Source organism: Neoarius graeffei, chromosome 26 (genome assembly GCF_027579695.1).
Source record: "Neoarius graeffei isolate fNeoGra1 chromosome 26, fNeoGra1.pri, whole genome shotgun sequence".
In the NCBI taxonomy this organism is placed as follows: domain Eukaryota; kingdom Metazoa; phylum Chordata; class Actinopteri; order Siluriformes; family Ariidae; genus Neoarius; species Neoarius graeffei.
Window position 1 is genome coordinate 32,191,582 of NC_083594.1, and position 15,953 is coordinate 32,207,534.

The 15,953-nt window shown below is 42.1% G+C and overlaps 1 protein-coding gene across 1 annotated transcript in view; it reads left to right on the forward strand.

Moving 5' to 3' along the window:
* The first annotated feature begins 10,056 nt into the window (after positions 1–10,056).
* cpne1 (copine I) overlaps positions 10,057–15,953 on the forward strand; it is a 49,120-nt gene continuing 43,223 nt past the window's right edge. The window contains exon 1 of the mRNA XM_060909936.1: positions 10,057–10,142. The gene's annotated coding sequence lies outside the window, so the exon portion shown is untranslated. The remainder of the gene's footprint in view (positions 10,143–15,953) is intronic.

Sequence of the window (15,953 nt, forward strand, 5' to 3'; positions counted from 1 at the left end):
GGAGAGATATGTTGATCTCCCAGCACTAAGAGATTTTCTATACTTCAGGAAGCTCTCCTTCCACGCTAATTTGAACACTACCAATTTTGTTTGACGCCATTTACATTCCAATTTTCGAGTTGTCTGTTTTAATGTGCGAGTGTCATCATTATACCAGGGTGCTAATTTTTTGTCTCTGACCATTTTCCTTTTAAGAGGAGCTACTGTACATTATCTAAGGTATGGCGGAATGTTGACTCTAAGCATTCAGTTGCCTGATCAAGTTCTGCAGGGGCTGACAGTGACCCAATCAAAGTTGATAACACTGGGAGATCATTTATAAAGCTCTGTGCAGTAGTTGACGTGAATGTACCTTTAATACAGTAGCGTGGTGAGGTGCATATATTATTACTCAGACATATTTTGAATGAGATGAGATAATTATCTGAGATAACTTCAGACTGTGGAAGTGTGACTATATTTTCTATGTTTAACCCGAATGTTAGTATTAGATCGAGGGTGTGACCACAATTATGGGTCGGTCCTATGACATTCTGATTAATCCCTACTGAATCTAAAATGGGCACAAACGCTGTTTTCAAAGGGTCTTCTGGGTTATCGAAGTGAATATTAAAATCTCCAACAACTAAAGTTTTGTCTCCGGAAATAACCAGATCTGAGATAAAATCTGCAAATTCAGAAAGAAACTCAGAATATGGCCCCGGGGGCCTGTAAATAATAAGCAACGGAATTAACTGGGTAGACCTATTTTTCGAGGCTACATACATTATATTTGTATGAAGAACTTCAAATTTATTAAATTTATAACCAGGTTTTTGTGTTACACCTAGATAATCATTATAAATAACCACAACACCACCTCCTCTGCCAATTAGACGAGGCTGGTGTATGTAATTGTATCCAGGAGGATTCTCTTCATTTAATGCTATATATTAATTTGGCTTAATCCATGTTTCAGTTAAACAAAGTACATTAAACTACTGATCAGTAATGAGTTCATTAACCATTAGCACTTTAGATGTAAGAGATCTAATATTTAATAGCCCCACCTTTAGATCAAAGGTGCTGGTAGCGACTGTACAGTCAGTATGATCTAATTTTATATTGATTAGGTTACTGGAACAAACTGAATATTTCTACCTTTTTGTTTAGCTCGGGGAACAGACACAGTCTCGATGTAGTGGACCCTGAGTGACGACTCTGTGCAGCTAGCAGACAGTCGGTTTAGCCTTTCACCCTCTGTTCGGCCCACGCGCCCCTTCAGTGACTCCACTGCATGAAAGATGCCAATGCGCGGATCACCCGTTGGTATCTCGCCCTCCAGCTGTTTAAATTTGAGGTGGTCCACAGGCTGGGGGCACAGATGGTAGTGGTGGACTTCCTGTCCCGTCAGCCAGACGGCTCCCCATCCTGAGTCAGTCAGTGGGGGTATGTGGCAGTGGGGGCATGGGCTAGTATCAGTTTGTGAATGGAGAGCGAGGTCAGGGAAGGTGAGTGGCAAAGTCAATGCACCTGTTGTTAATTAATGTGTGTGCATTTGTTGCAGTGACAGCAGGGTGTAGAAAAGGAGGGAGAGAGTGAAGAGAAGGGAACTCTCCCAATTAGAATATGTGTGTGTCTGAGTAGTGAACGAGTGAGTGAGCAAACAAATGCAGCTGAAAAGTGACAATCATAAAAATAAAGTGTGTGTGAGGTATCATCTCCTGCCTGCCATGCTTCAGTACTCCACCCACATCAGGGCTTACTACATAGTATAATTAACAGGAGACTGTTGATGTGTGCAATGATTTTGGTGACACTACAGTGAATAAGGGTGACGTTACTGAATATTTTCAAAGCATCTCTTTTCAGTCTTGCACTTTTTAGATGGTCCCTGCGCACTCGTCTCTCAGTCGGCTGCAAACAGAGAACAGTGTTATTTGTCCAGCTCGTAGAAAGACTTGTTTTGATTAAAATTGGTTGTAACTCATTGTCTACCTTGGTACAGTAGGAAAGAGGCATCAATTGTGTTTTAACAATGTTTCGCTGAAGAGTTATTGATCCAGGAAATTTGAACCTGTGACTATATTTCCAACTTTACTGCAGTTCGACCCAAACATGAAATAGAAATTGATTAAATCATGTAAATGAGCCATATTACCCAGTTTATTCTCCATATTACCCAGTTTATTCTCCACACACCTCATTCAAACATGAGTTTAAAGTTATCATGGGAAATTTTTCACGTTTTAACAATATCAATGATCACATATTTCCATCCATCCATTATCCATAAGCGCTTATCCTGTGTGGGCAAGCTGGAGCCTATCCCAGCTGACTATGGGCGAGAGACGGGGTACACCCTGGACAAATCGCCAGATCACTGCAGGGCTGACACACAGAGACAACTGACCATTCACACTCACGGTCAATTTAGAGCCACCAATTAGCCTAACCTGCATGTCTTTGAACTGTGGGGGAAACCAGAGCACCCGGAGAAAACTCATGCAGACACGGGGAGAACATGCAAACTCCACACAGAAAGGCCCCTGTCGGCCACTGGGCTCGAACACAGAACCTTCTTGCTGTGAGGCGACAGTGTTAACCACTACACCACCGTGCTGAATATTAGGCATTAGACCTAATATTCAGCAATATTAGGCAACAGAACATGGTGGTGGTAGTATTATGGTTTGGGCCTGTTTTACTGCATCTGGGCCAGGACAGCTTGCCATCATTGATGGAACAATGAATTCTGAATTATACCAGCGAATTCAAAAGGAAAATGTCAAGACATCTGTCCATGAACTGAATCTCAAGAGAAGGTGGGTCATGCAGCAAGACAACAACCCTAAGCACACAAGTCGTTCTACCAAAGAATGGTTAAAGAATAATAAAGTTAATGTTTTGGAATGGCCATCAAAATCCTGACCTAATGAATCTAATCAAAATGTTGTGGAAAGACCTGAAGCGAGCAGTTCATGTGAGGAAACCCACCAACATCCCAGAGTTGAAGCTGTTCTGTACGGAGGAATGGGCTAAAATTCCTCCAAGCTGGTGTGTAGGACTGATCAACAGTTACCGGAAATGTTTAGTTGCAGTTATTGCTGCACAAGGGGGTCACACCAGATACTGAAAGCAAAGGTTTGCATACTTTTGCCACTCACAGATATGCAATATTGGATCATTTTCCTCAATAAATAAATGATCAAGTATAATATTTTTGCCTCATTTGTTTCACTGGGTTCTCTTTATCTACTTTTAGGACTTGTGTAAAAATCTGATGATGTTTTAGATCATATTTATGTAGAAATATAGAAAATTCTAAGGGGTTCACAAACTTTCAAGCACCACTGTTCTTGGACAGCAGAAGAAAAGTACACCAGACTGGTTTCAAGAACAGGCCGATTCTATCCAAGCTTTGTTAGAAGAAAAATACAAAATTTACAAACTTTATCTAAAAGAGAATTCCGATGAAAGCTTTCAAAGATATTAAAGCGAAAGTGCAATGAGAAATCAGAGCTATGAAAGACAGATGGTGGTGCAAAAAAGCTGAGGAACTACAGGAACTGGCAGACAGGTAGGACTACCATGGATTATTCACCAGACTGAAGACTCTCCATGGACCAAGAAACAATGTAGTGGCACCAGTGAAAAGTGCTGATGGAAGTATACTCCACACAAATCTGGAAAACATAAAAAGGTGGAAGGAGCATTTCTCCAATCTCCTAAACCAGCAAGGGTCAGCCGATCCTGAAGCATGTCGCTGGCTTGAGAGGAGACCAACAAGAGAAGATCTGTGTGTACCCATCACATCAGATGAGCTTCAGAAAGTACTCAAGGATACTAGATGTGGCAAAGTACCCGGCCAAGACAGCATCCCAACTGATGTGCTGAAGCGAGGCGGCCCCAGCCTAACAGCTACACTCTTGAAACTGTACAATGCATGTTAGGAGAACATGTGTCTTCCCCAAGACTTCAAAGATACACGAATCGTGACCATCTACAAAAAGAAAGGAGCGAATGTGAAAACTACCGTGGCATAGCTTTGCTTTCCATTGCAGGCAAGATTCTTGTCAAGACTAATCCGAATTAAAAATTTCTCAGATGATGTACTTCCAGAAAGTCAGTGTGATTTCAGGGCTGGCAGATCTACCTCAGATATGGTCTTTACTCTGAGACAACTCCAAGAGAAAGCCATCGAGCAACGTCAACCTCTGTACATGGTTTTTGTAGACTTCTCAAAGGCCTTTGGCACAGTTGACAGAGACGCTTTGGAAGATACCAGAAGTGTATGGATGCCCGGAAAGACTGATACGGCTCATTAAGCTCTTCCATGAGAACATGTCTGGGAAGGTTTCGATCAGAGGAGATATTAATGAAGCTTTTCCTGTCAATCATGGTGTCAAACAGGGATGTGTTCTTGCCCCAACATTGTTTATACCTTACAGTAGTCTGAGAGACTATGGGCACTAACCTAGATAAAGGAGTCTACATCAGAACTCTTCAATCTTGCCAGACTCAAGTCTCCAACCAAAACTCAGCAAATTTGCCTGCGAGAACTGCTGTATGCAGAGGACTCTGCATTTGTAGCAGCAGATTTCGATGACATGCAGGAAATCGTTGATCGCTTTGCCACAGCTGCAACCCTCTTTGGATTGAAAATCAATACCACGAAAACAGAACTCCTATACCAGTCCTCACCTGAGCTACAGGCAATGTTAAACAACATTGTTTTGGTCAATGGAAAGCCTCTTAGGAGTTCTGAGAGTTTCATCTACTTAGGCAGTGCAGTTACCAATACAAACTCATCAGACTTGGAGGTAGACCGCCGGATTCAAGCTGCCACCAAAGCCTTCGATGCATTACAAAAGCAACTACAGTCTCGCCATGACATCAACAGAACCACTAAGTTGAAAGTATACAATGCCGCAGTCTTACCATCTCTGCTTTATGCCACTGAATGCATGATGCTCTACCGTAAACATTCAAGAATCTGACCAGACTACAACTCCGACACCTGCGTCAAATCCTCAAAATAAGGTCCCCGATGTAGAAGTCCTCAGGTGAGCCAATACAGTAAGTGTGGAAGCCCTGATCATAGCCTCCCAACTTTGTTGGGCTGGACACATCTGGCACATGCCTGACACATGACTACTCAAAGCCGTTTTCTATGGAGAACTGAGCTGAGGAAAGAGGAGACAAGGAGGACAGAAACTGAAGTACAAAGACGTCTTGAAGAGGAACACAAAGAATGCCGGAATTATCAATTAGATGTGGGAAAGGGATGCCTCGGATAGAGTAACATGGTGAAGCATAGTTAAAAGCTCAGTGTCTACAACTGAAGACAAGCATCAAAGGGAGTATACGAGGGCTCACAAAGCCAGACATTCCATGGCAGCTCAGCCAGGCCATTCGTGCCACCACTGCAGACGACTCTGTTGCGGGCCTTGTGGTCCATCTGCATTTCTGCACATCCTAATGAAGCAGCCACCATTGCTAGCGATGGACAGACGATGACAATATGCACACTCAACTCTGCACTTTATGTTGTCTGTGTAGTTTATTGTCTGCAATGTTTGCACTTGCTGCACTCTTGCACTTTATTTGTAGTCCTGTGATATTTGTTTAATGTCGTACCATGGTCCTGGAGAAATGCTGTTTCATTTTAACTGTGTACTGTACCAACTGTATATGATGGAAATGACAAAAAGCCTTGACCTTGACCAAGCAGTATATAATGGGTACAAATAAGTACTTTAGAGGGAAGTGCCCCAGTGACAAGCTGTTGTACCCCTAAAGGTACAATAATGTACTTTATTTTCTGAGAGTGTCGGGCCAAAAATTTGTAGATATTTGACAATCACCCCCCAATCTTTCCTTGAATATCCCAGTCCAAAATCATGGGCATTAATATGAACATGGACCCCTGTTTACTGCTCTAATAGCCACTCTTTTGGGAAAGCTTTCCACTAGAATTTGTAATGTGCTGTGGGGATTTATGCTCCTCAAATTTTGAACCGTTCAGTGGTGGGTTTCCCAAAAGCCTCTTAACACTAAGAGGACCTTAACTAGGACAGAGAGAGTTCATTGTGCTGCTCACTTGACCATTTAATGATGATCTTTGTGCTACAAGGCTTTTGAAAAACTTGGCACGGAGCATTTCAACCAAAAAATAATTTTGGTTCCACTCAAAACAAGTGAAAATGTGGGCTGGTTTGCTAGCTGGAACCCTGAACAGAACTAGTTGAAGAACCTGTTCCCTGTTGGTCAAAAAGGGGTATGAGAGAAATTCCAGTTCATAGTTCCAGTTTTCCCCCAAAGTATTCAGCTGGGTTGAGGTCAGGACTCTGTGGAAGTCAGGGCTCCGTGGAGGACACTGATTTCTTTGTCGCCTACCTTGGTAAACCCTTATGTCTCTCTGGACCTTGCTTATACCCCACTTTGACCAAAAGGGAACAGGTTCCATTCTTTTTCACACACCAAATTTTGAACTGTTAAAGGTTGGGTTTCCCAAAAGGCTCTTAACACTAAGAGCATCTTAACTAGGAGGGAGAACGTTCATTGTGATGCTCGCGCTACCATTTAACGATGATCTTTATGCTGCGATGCTTTTGGGAAACTCAGGCCAGAGCATTTCAACCAAAAATAAATTGGTTCAGAACCTGAAAAGTTGGTTCCCAGCTGGAACCAAAATAAAGCTGTTTTTTCCAGCGCAAACCATGACATCAGTGGGTGTGTCAGAGAGGAAGTGGAGCACAGCAATGGAAAACACAAAGGAAAAGGATAAATCTTCAGAAAAAAAATCTGTAATAACAGAACAAAAGGGGGCGGCACGGTGGTGTAGTGGTTAGCGCTGTCGCCTCACAGCAAGAAGGTCCGGGTTCGAGCCCCGTGGCCGACGAGGGCCTTTCTGTGCGGGGTTTGCATGTTCTCCCGGTGTCCACGTGGGTTTCCTCCGGGTGCTCCGGTTTCCCCCACAGTCCAAAGACATGCAGGTTAGGTTAACTGGTGACTCTAAATTGACCGTAGGTGTGAATGGTTGTGTGTCTATGTGTCAGCCCTGTGGTGACCTGGCGACTTGTCCAGGGTGTACCCCGCCTTTTGCAAGTAGTCAGCTGGGATAGGCTCCAGCTTGCCTGCGACCCTGTAGAACAGGATAAAGCAGCTAGAGATAATGAGATGAGATGAATGAACAGAACAAAAGCTTGAAGGTAATCAGTGTGCTGTGCCACTGTTTACTCCTGTTGTGCAATGCCCTCCGTTCATGACCCATCCTTGATTACAAAGGTTCCACTCAAAACTAGTGAAAATGTGGGTTGGGATGGTCTGGCACCAAAGTTCAAAAAATCCTGAATGGGTCAGCCAAGATCAGATGGACCTTATAGGTTCCAAAATAGCAAAAAACCCAAGGTTACCCAAAATGGTCAAAACTGTGATATTATGGGCTTGAACATATTGGGGTCCCATACCTAAAATTTCATGTAGCATTCTCTTTCCGTTTTGAAAATATACCTCATTTTATACATGCCCCATTCTGCTAGGCTGTTGACGTTACGGACACTACATTAAAAGATATAACGGGATAGATCCACTTAAAACACCTCAAAAGCAAATGTTGATGGGGCAACGAACTGTTATGCCATAAAGTGCCCTGTCGAATGTTACAATTGAGTATAGTTACATATATTTGCTGGGTCTTCTAGTTATGTGACACATTATCAGGGACCCCGATATTAGACAGAGAAACACAAAATTTCACAACACTTTATTAAAGCTCCAATTATTGGGCTCACAAAACATCATTTTATGCATAGTATCGGCTTATTATACTAGTTCCTTAATTAATTGACAGTTGGTTGTCCTTTCCATCAAAGATTACATAGCTTATATACTTGTTGAACAACGTTACACATAACGTTACGGACACTACACAATGTGTCTTGGGTTATTCCCAAAGTCACAACATGGGACGTGTTTCAGAGAAATGTTTTTAGTACAATTAGTCATGACACACTGCATCTACTACACATTACACCTTAACGAATTATTAAAAAACAAGGGTGACTACTCGAACATTGCATCATGCAGCAGGGCGAAACCTACCGGGTAATACTAGTATATCAATATCAACACAGGATCAACACCACATGTTATACATACTTAAACACGCTTTTGGAAAATACTAGTAATTGTAATACCTCTCTAGAGAGGTCACTTATGTGAGCAGCCACCTCTTATGAAAGGCCACATTTGGCTGTCTCACAGATGCATTTGGACCTCTCATGAACAACCACCTCATTTATAAGGCCACTTTTGGCCGGCAATAGGGGAGGCCACTCAAACGAGGTTCAACTGTACATGAATAGCCGTCTCAAAAACAAAAAAGTGTTATAAAACACATTATGTAAAAATATATGTTATTAACAAGCCAGGGCTGTATCTTGAATGGTCAAAATATGTCTTGGTAACATCTTGATTATAATAATTTAGTGTTCAAATAGTTGGCCTGTGGGGTCTTAATTCAATCAATTACAACTTTGAGAGAAGAATATGATTAATTTGCGTCATTCTCACATGAAGGTTTCATTTAAATTTGTCAAGAAGTCTCAATTAACTGGCTTTACCAAAATATCAATTTGGCGTTCCGGACACTACACCCGTTACAGACACTACATATTGCAAATATATCTATTAATATAACAACTAAAGACGTATGAATATGTAACTAGAGCCCTACATGAGGCCAACAGGACCAATGCATATCATAATCACCAAAAATGGTAAAAAATTCTGCAGCATTCTGTTACAGCAAGACCGTTACGGACACTACAGAAAACAACGGAAATGACACGCAAAGTCTTTGGCATGTGAATTTTGCAAACATATGCCCCCAACAACAAGGTTTTTGTATCAAATCATATCACATACTACATAAAATGTCTGTATTTAATTTAAAGTGCTTATTAAAATGCATTAAATAAGATTTCTCAGGCCATTTTCAACTTTGCAGTGACAAAGAAAACAAATTAGGTTCAGCACCCCCCCATTGACAAAACTATTGTGAAAGATTTCATTTTTATCGGAATTCCGTGATTCAGTTATCAATTTGTTCCTCAAAAATCTGCTGATTTACTAAAACAGTTAGTGTTTGACAAATTATTGCCAAGTTTAAGCAGCAATGATGCATTCTGGGGTATTAAATCAAATGAACATGCGTTACATGGTGAAAATGTGCAATATGAAGAGTTTGTCTGATAAAAAAAAACCTGAAACATGGATTCAGTGGTGGTAAATTATGATCTGGCTTTGAAACGTCATACATTGGCAATGATAGTCTACCATTACAACATATGAAATAGTTTAATAAACATAAATAGAAGGCTATTACGGGCGGCACGGTGGTGTAGTGGTTAGCGCTGTCGCCTCACAGCAAGAAGGTCCTGGGTTCGAGCCCCGGGGCCGGCGAGGGCCTTTCTGTGCGGAGTTTGCATGTTCTCCCCGTGTCCGTGTGGGTTTCCTCCGGGTGCTCCGGTTTCCCCCACAGTCCAAAGACATGCAGGTTAGGTTAACTGGTGACTCTAAATTGACCGTAGGTGTGAATGGTTGTCTGTGTCAGCCCTGTAATGACCTGTACCCCGCCTTTCGCCCGTAGTCAGCTGGGATAGGCTCCAGCTTGCCTGCGACCCTGTAGAACAGGATAAAGCGGCTAGAGATAATGAGATGAGAAGGCTATTACATAGTGTTACATGATCTCAAACAAGTAGGTACATCTGATTGTGGCTGACCCGTGAACGGAACTGGTTGAAGAACTCGTTCCCTGTTGGTCGGAAAGGGGTATGAGAGAGCTTCAGTTCTGTCCAAAAGCGTTCGGTTCTGTGAAGGACACTGAGTTTTTCCTCGCCTACCTTGACAAACCCTCACGTCTGTCTGGAGCTCACTGAGATGAGCAAATGATTTTTGACGGCGGAGAGCGGAAGGGCGTGGCTTCAGGGCTCTGCCCACTGCGCAGGTTGGCCCTTGGTCTTTGTAGTCCTTCCTGAATGCTTTCTATACAAAGATGATTCTACAAGCGGCGAAAGTGTGCATGCGCAGAGGAGACATCGTGTTTTAGTGACAAATCCAAAGCAACTAATACAAATCTGTTAAAGCAGATATTTTCGGTAAGGATGTTCTGAGGACAGCAGTTTGTAAAACTCTTGCTCTGTAGCTGAACATAACGTTGACGCCATTTGCAGACTGAAGTGAGTCTAAACATGTCCGGTGTTGCAGGTCAGACTGTTAGAAAAACTGAAGCGTTTGGTTTTGAAGCCAGGTTGACGGTGTATTTCTTTCTCTGTCTGGTCCAGTTGTTTGTGTTTGAGCGTTTTGTGCAGAATGAACCCAGAGCCTGTGCTTGGCTTGGTGACATTAGCATTAGCATTAGCTGTTGTTTGTGGCGACTGACTGCTGCGCCATTTTGTCATCTTCGGTGTGTTTCTCCGCTCTGACTGGCCACTCACTGTGCCATGTGATATTTTAAATTTTTTTTTAAAATATGAAATTGTTCTCCAAATGTCAGTATTTCTCCACATCAGTGTGTCTTGATATTGCTTTCCCCTTTTAAACAGGTATGAGCACTGTTTCGCCTCATCTCCATCTTTCCTGTTTGTGGCTGTGTTGTTGCAGGGCTCAGCGAGTCCACTGCTCTGGTCCTCAGTGCTGCCTTTATCCTTCATTCCACTCTACTTTTCATTTTTAAAAGGTTTCACAGATTTGTGTGGTTAGTCATTTTGTTACAACAACAAAAAAAACATTTAACCTGTTTTCCTCGAGTTATTTAATAAATCTGTTAATATTTTCCTACTGCCCACATAGCGCCAGAGAACACAATCCAACTCTCCTGCCACATGCAGACTGACTGGGACTTGGGGATAATTTCTGATGACCTGCTCCTGCCAATGTGATAGTGAAAGATATTTGTTGATTTTGGTTTTCGTGAGTAAAGTTTCTAATTTTGTGCAAAAGTAGCAAACAAATTTGTAAGGTACATAGGCGAAATGTAGATACAAACAAGATTTCAAATTAGATTTTCAAAAAAAAAAAAAAGGAATAAATAGTCTACTCTTTGGGTGGTGTAGTGGTTAGCGCTGTCGCCTCACAGCAAGAAGGTCCGGGTTCGAGCCCCGGGGCCGGCGAGGGCCTTTCTGTGTGGAGTTTGCATGTTCTCCCCGTGTTCGCGTGGGTTTCCTCCGGGTGCTCCGGTTTCCCCCACAGTCCAAAGACATGCAGGTTAGGTTAACTGGTGACTCTAAATTGACCGTGAGTGTGAATGGTTGTCTGTGTCTATGTGTCAGCCCTGTGATGACCTGGCGACTTGTCCAGGGTGTACCCCGCCTTTCGCCCGTAGTCGGCTGATAGGCTGCAGCTTGCCTGCGACCCTGTAGAACAGGATAAAGCGGCTAGAGATGATGAGATGAGTCTACTCTTTCTCTTTTCTTTTGTTGAAGTTAGTGATGTACAGTTTGGAGGCACGTTTCATCTGACTCTTCGCCACATTTAAAAACACAAGCAGTTATAACCAGGAAAAATATTGTGGTGTTTTACTTTCTTAAAGTGAATTTAATGTTCCTAAACCACACTTTTTTCCTTGTACAAAGCAACAATCGTTATGTTGATTTGACTATTACCCCTTTTCCACCAAATCAGTTCCAGGGCTGGTTCACAACTCGTTCAACTTGCAAACCAGCTGAGAACCAGTTTGTTTTTCCATAGCTCGGGGTGCTAAGGGGAGCCACATCATTATGTCACTGTATACGTCAGTTACGTCGCTGCGTTTGCATAAACCTTGGCGCGAGCATCGAAGCAACAACAACACGGAGAAGAAGCAGCAGCAACAACAATAATGGATGACTCGCGTTTGTACAGCTGCTGCTTCTGGCTTTACAGTGCTTCATTCAAAATGGCGCCCTCTCGCGGTCTTGCTATTGTTGTTGGTCTTAACAACTCGGCCTCCCCCCCCGGCTGACGTAAGCAGTTCTTTCCTCTAGCCCAGCAAAGAGCTGGTGCTACCCTGGAACCGGTTTTTCTGGCCCAGAGCCAGTTCTTTGTCAGTGGAAACAGAAAACCCGGTTCCAAACTAAGCACTGGCCCCGAACCACCCCTGGAACTGATTTGGTGGAAAAGGGGTACATGTGTTTTCAAACCATAGCTGATCCAAAAGGAAGGCCATAAATTTAATGTAAAATCAATAAGATCAGCTGATTTTCACTGACTCTGCCTAGACTGAACCGGAAGATCCAGAAGGCGTGCATGACATCACACGTGTAACAATCCAGGTATCAATTTCGTTCATGTGCACAGCAGTGGGTAGACCAGTCTCAATATGGAATCGCGTTTTGGAGAGAATTCTGATAGTGATTGGGATTCTTATATGTTGGATGAAGGGGCACATGATTATCCAAGGCTATTCCAGAGTAAATAGTTATCTTTCGAGCCCCCAAGACGAGAAACTGTCAGTTCACGGCAGTCCTGCTCACTGCTGATAGCGCACCACCAGCCAGAGAGAATTGGAAACGCTGATTGGTTTGTGGATTTTTATTCTAAGCTGGCCACTGCAAAATGTAGGGAAAATATTTACATGTACCTCAATAATTGCATTAATGTATAGTCTTTGAAACGTACACTTATTCAGTGTAATTACTGAAAGAAAATATGAAGTGGGCGATAATAGCAGAATCGATGAACTGTGCAAATGTCAGCTCAAATGTCATTTATTAAATAAAGTGGTTTCTTTTTAACTCCAACAATGCCCATGTAGTTGTGGTGGTGGTGAACACTTGATGAATCAGGTTTATTAGTAGGTGACGTGACATCTGTCTGCTTCGTTTGCACAAACCTCACCCACTGCCGCTTTAGATTAGTGTCATTTCTTGGAAATTTGTGAACTGAATGTCCTGTTGTATATGAATTTGAACATCCAAGTGCAACTCGGCACTTTCCCATCATTATTTTTTGTAAGATTCCAACAATAATATCCAATTTCATTGAGTAAACAAACATGGAGACAGATGAACTGAAATGACCCAGATAACTGGGGTTCCACGCGTGACATCATGCGAGATTAGCCCTGAGGCAAGGCTGCCTTTTTCCAGGATCCGGAAGTCGTGATTTATCAATAGTTTTGATAATAAAATAACAGAGAATTAATATTTTCCCCTGCTTTATTCTTCATTTTGGTCGTTATTAATGATATATATTCATTTTAAAGCATTACAATAAGGTATTACATACACTTTAATTGTCTGTAACAGCAGCCCTGACAGTCGTGATGGATTTACTTCATATCACGGGTTTATATTAATGTACTCGATTCACTAGGTTGCCATTTATTTTTGTAAAAACGTACAGAGGAGCTTGTGTGCTGGATGTTCACGGATTAAGGAGAGTTCAGTAAGGAGTTTATTGACTTTTTTTTTTTCTTTTGGAAGTAGTCTCCAGTGACGGTGCTTTTGTAACATTCGGGTAAATCTGTTCCTTTAATTTTCTTCTGATATGGGAAAGTCCTCAGATGAGTACACTTCCTTTTTTTTTTTTTGTATGACAAGCTAGAGAGTGAGTATTGTTGCTATAACATGTAATAACAAGTGTGAACGTGCTTCACAGGTGTTTAACATTTAAATTTAATATTACAATTCTTTATTTGTTTATAATTGGCAAATTGCTTTAGTATAAAGTGAATAAAATAGGTACTTGTGGACATGCTGTGATAAGAACATAAACTTTAGGTGGTAACAGCCCACTACGTTGTCAATGTACCACACCACTTCACTGCAGATTATTTTATTTATAAAATACCCTTTGTGCTTTAATCCTTACTTAACAGTGCTTATGTATGGTAATTACATAGATGGGTACCTATAACTCCAGGTTAGTTATAGTTTGCTGATCACGAACGACTAATTTGCTGTTAGAGCTATCATTGTGTTTGGTAAAATATCATCATTATTTGTGGTGGTCACTTGGCAGGCCACACTCAATTCAGCTGATGGAGAGACAAAAGCAGAGCAAAAATTCAAGAAAAATGCATTTCCCAAACTTCACATCTAAACGCACTGCCTGGCCAAAAAAAAAAGGCACACACACTATTTGGTTGGGCCACCTTTAGCTTTGATTACGGTGCATGTTCACCATGGCACTGTTACAGCAGCCTTCTGCAACACCACAACGTTCGTTTCCATCCAGAGTCACGTTTATTTTTTCACAGAGATCTTGTTTTGCTGACTGGAGAGTCGAACCATTCCATAAAGTTTTCTCCAGCACAATCCCAAAGACTTTCAATAGCTTTAAAGGTAGACTGCCTTTCAGATTTTAAGTGTAGGTCATGAAAAGAATCTTCCCTGACACCCACTTATTTTTGAGTGGACTGAAAGCTACTGAATTTGAATCACAGACTTCCAGTTTTATTAGGCTTTTTTTTTTAAACAGTTAATGAATTTAGGGTTATGTGGCCCTAAATTCTTTGCTGTTTTTTTTCTTGCTTCACCATGACCCAATTAAAGATAGTACGTCATGCATCACGTGGTGGGCTTTCCCTGTTCGCGCAAGGCATTGTGGAATACAAATTTGAAACAGGAGAGAAAAATGGAGGACGCAAATGAAACGGGTAAATCTGGACTCTTAAGACCACATGACCTTTTTCCATTACTCCAGAGTCCAATCTTTATGCTCCCGAACAAATTGAAGCCTTTTCTCCTGATTAGTGTCACCAAGTGTGTTTTTTTTTATGGCCACACAGCTGTTTAGTCCCAATCCTGTGAGTTCTCATCACATTGTGGAAACAATCTTATGGCCCTTTTCCACTACCCTTTTTCAGCTCACTTCAGCCCGACATGGCTCGCGTTTCGACTACCTCTGAGCAGCATGACTCAGCTCGCTTCAGCCCTACTCAGCACCCAAAACTCGCACGGTTTTGGAGTGGGGCTGAAGCGAGCCAAACCGAGCCGAGTGGGGCTAGGGGCGTGAGGAGACACTCCCCTGTGCACTGATTGGTGAGGAGGAGTGTCCACACACGCCCCGCGAGCACGCTGGGATCTGTAAACACCGTAAACCCGGAAGAAGAAGAATTACGAATTACGAGAATTTCTGAAGCCTTATGCGCCTCGCCTCATCTATACGCTCTTGCCAGTATCTGTTGGCGTTGTCAGTGACAACAAGCCACAGCACCAAGACCAGCAACATTAACGACTCCATGTCCTCCATGTTTATTGTTTACTATCCGGGTCGTGAGACTACCGCTTAAAAGGTCACTGATGTCACTGTTTGCGCCGCCTAACGACGTCACGTGACGTCCACCCACTTTCGCTAACTCCACCCAATGTGTCCCCCCACTTCCAGCCAGCACGGTTCAGCGCGGTTGTAGTCGAAATGCAACTCCAACAGCCCCGCTCAGCCCGACTCAGCCGCGTTGGTAGTGGAAAAGCGGCATTATTTTCATAGCTGTGACTACTTATTATTATTATTATTATTATTATTATTATTATTATTAATAATAATAAATATATAATTTGCCTTTACCAAGTGTTTAAATGATCACGATCAGTGAGGATTTTTTTTGACCATATTTATTCCACAAAGTTGACGGTTCACTATCCTTCCGTATTTTAATAATGCGTTGGGCAGTTCTTAACCCAATTCCAGTCGTTTCAGCAATCTCCTTAGTTGTTTTGTTTGCTTATTGCAGGCCCTTCTGAAACACAGTAACATCTTTTCCAAAACCTATGGGATACGTCTTCCGACATCAGCGTATAAGAAATGAGAAGCTACTCACTGCATGAGTTTGGGTTAAAATAATTGTTGCTAGCTGACATTAATCACTGCAGTAATTATCAAATCAAAGGTTCCTAAGTATTTGCTTATTTAAAATCCAGATGTGGACTTTTTGGCCAGGCAGCGTATGTAAAATACCCAACCATGTGGAAGAGGTGTGTGTAATA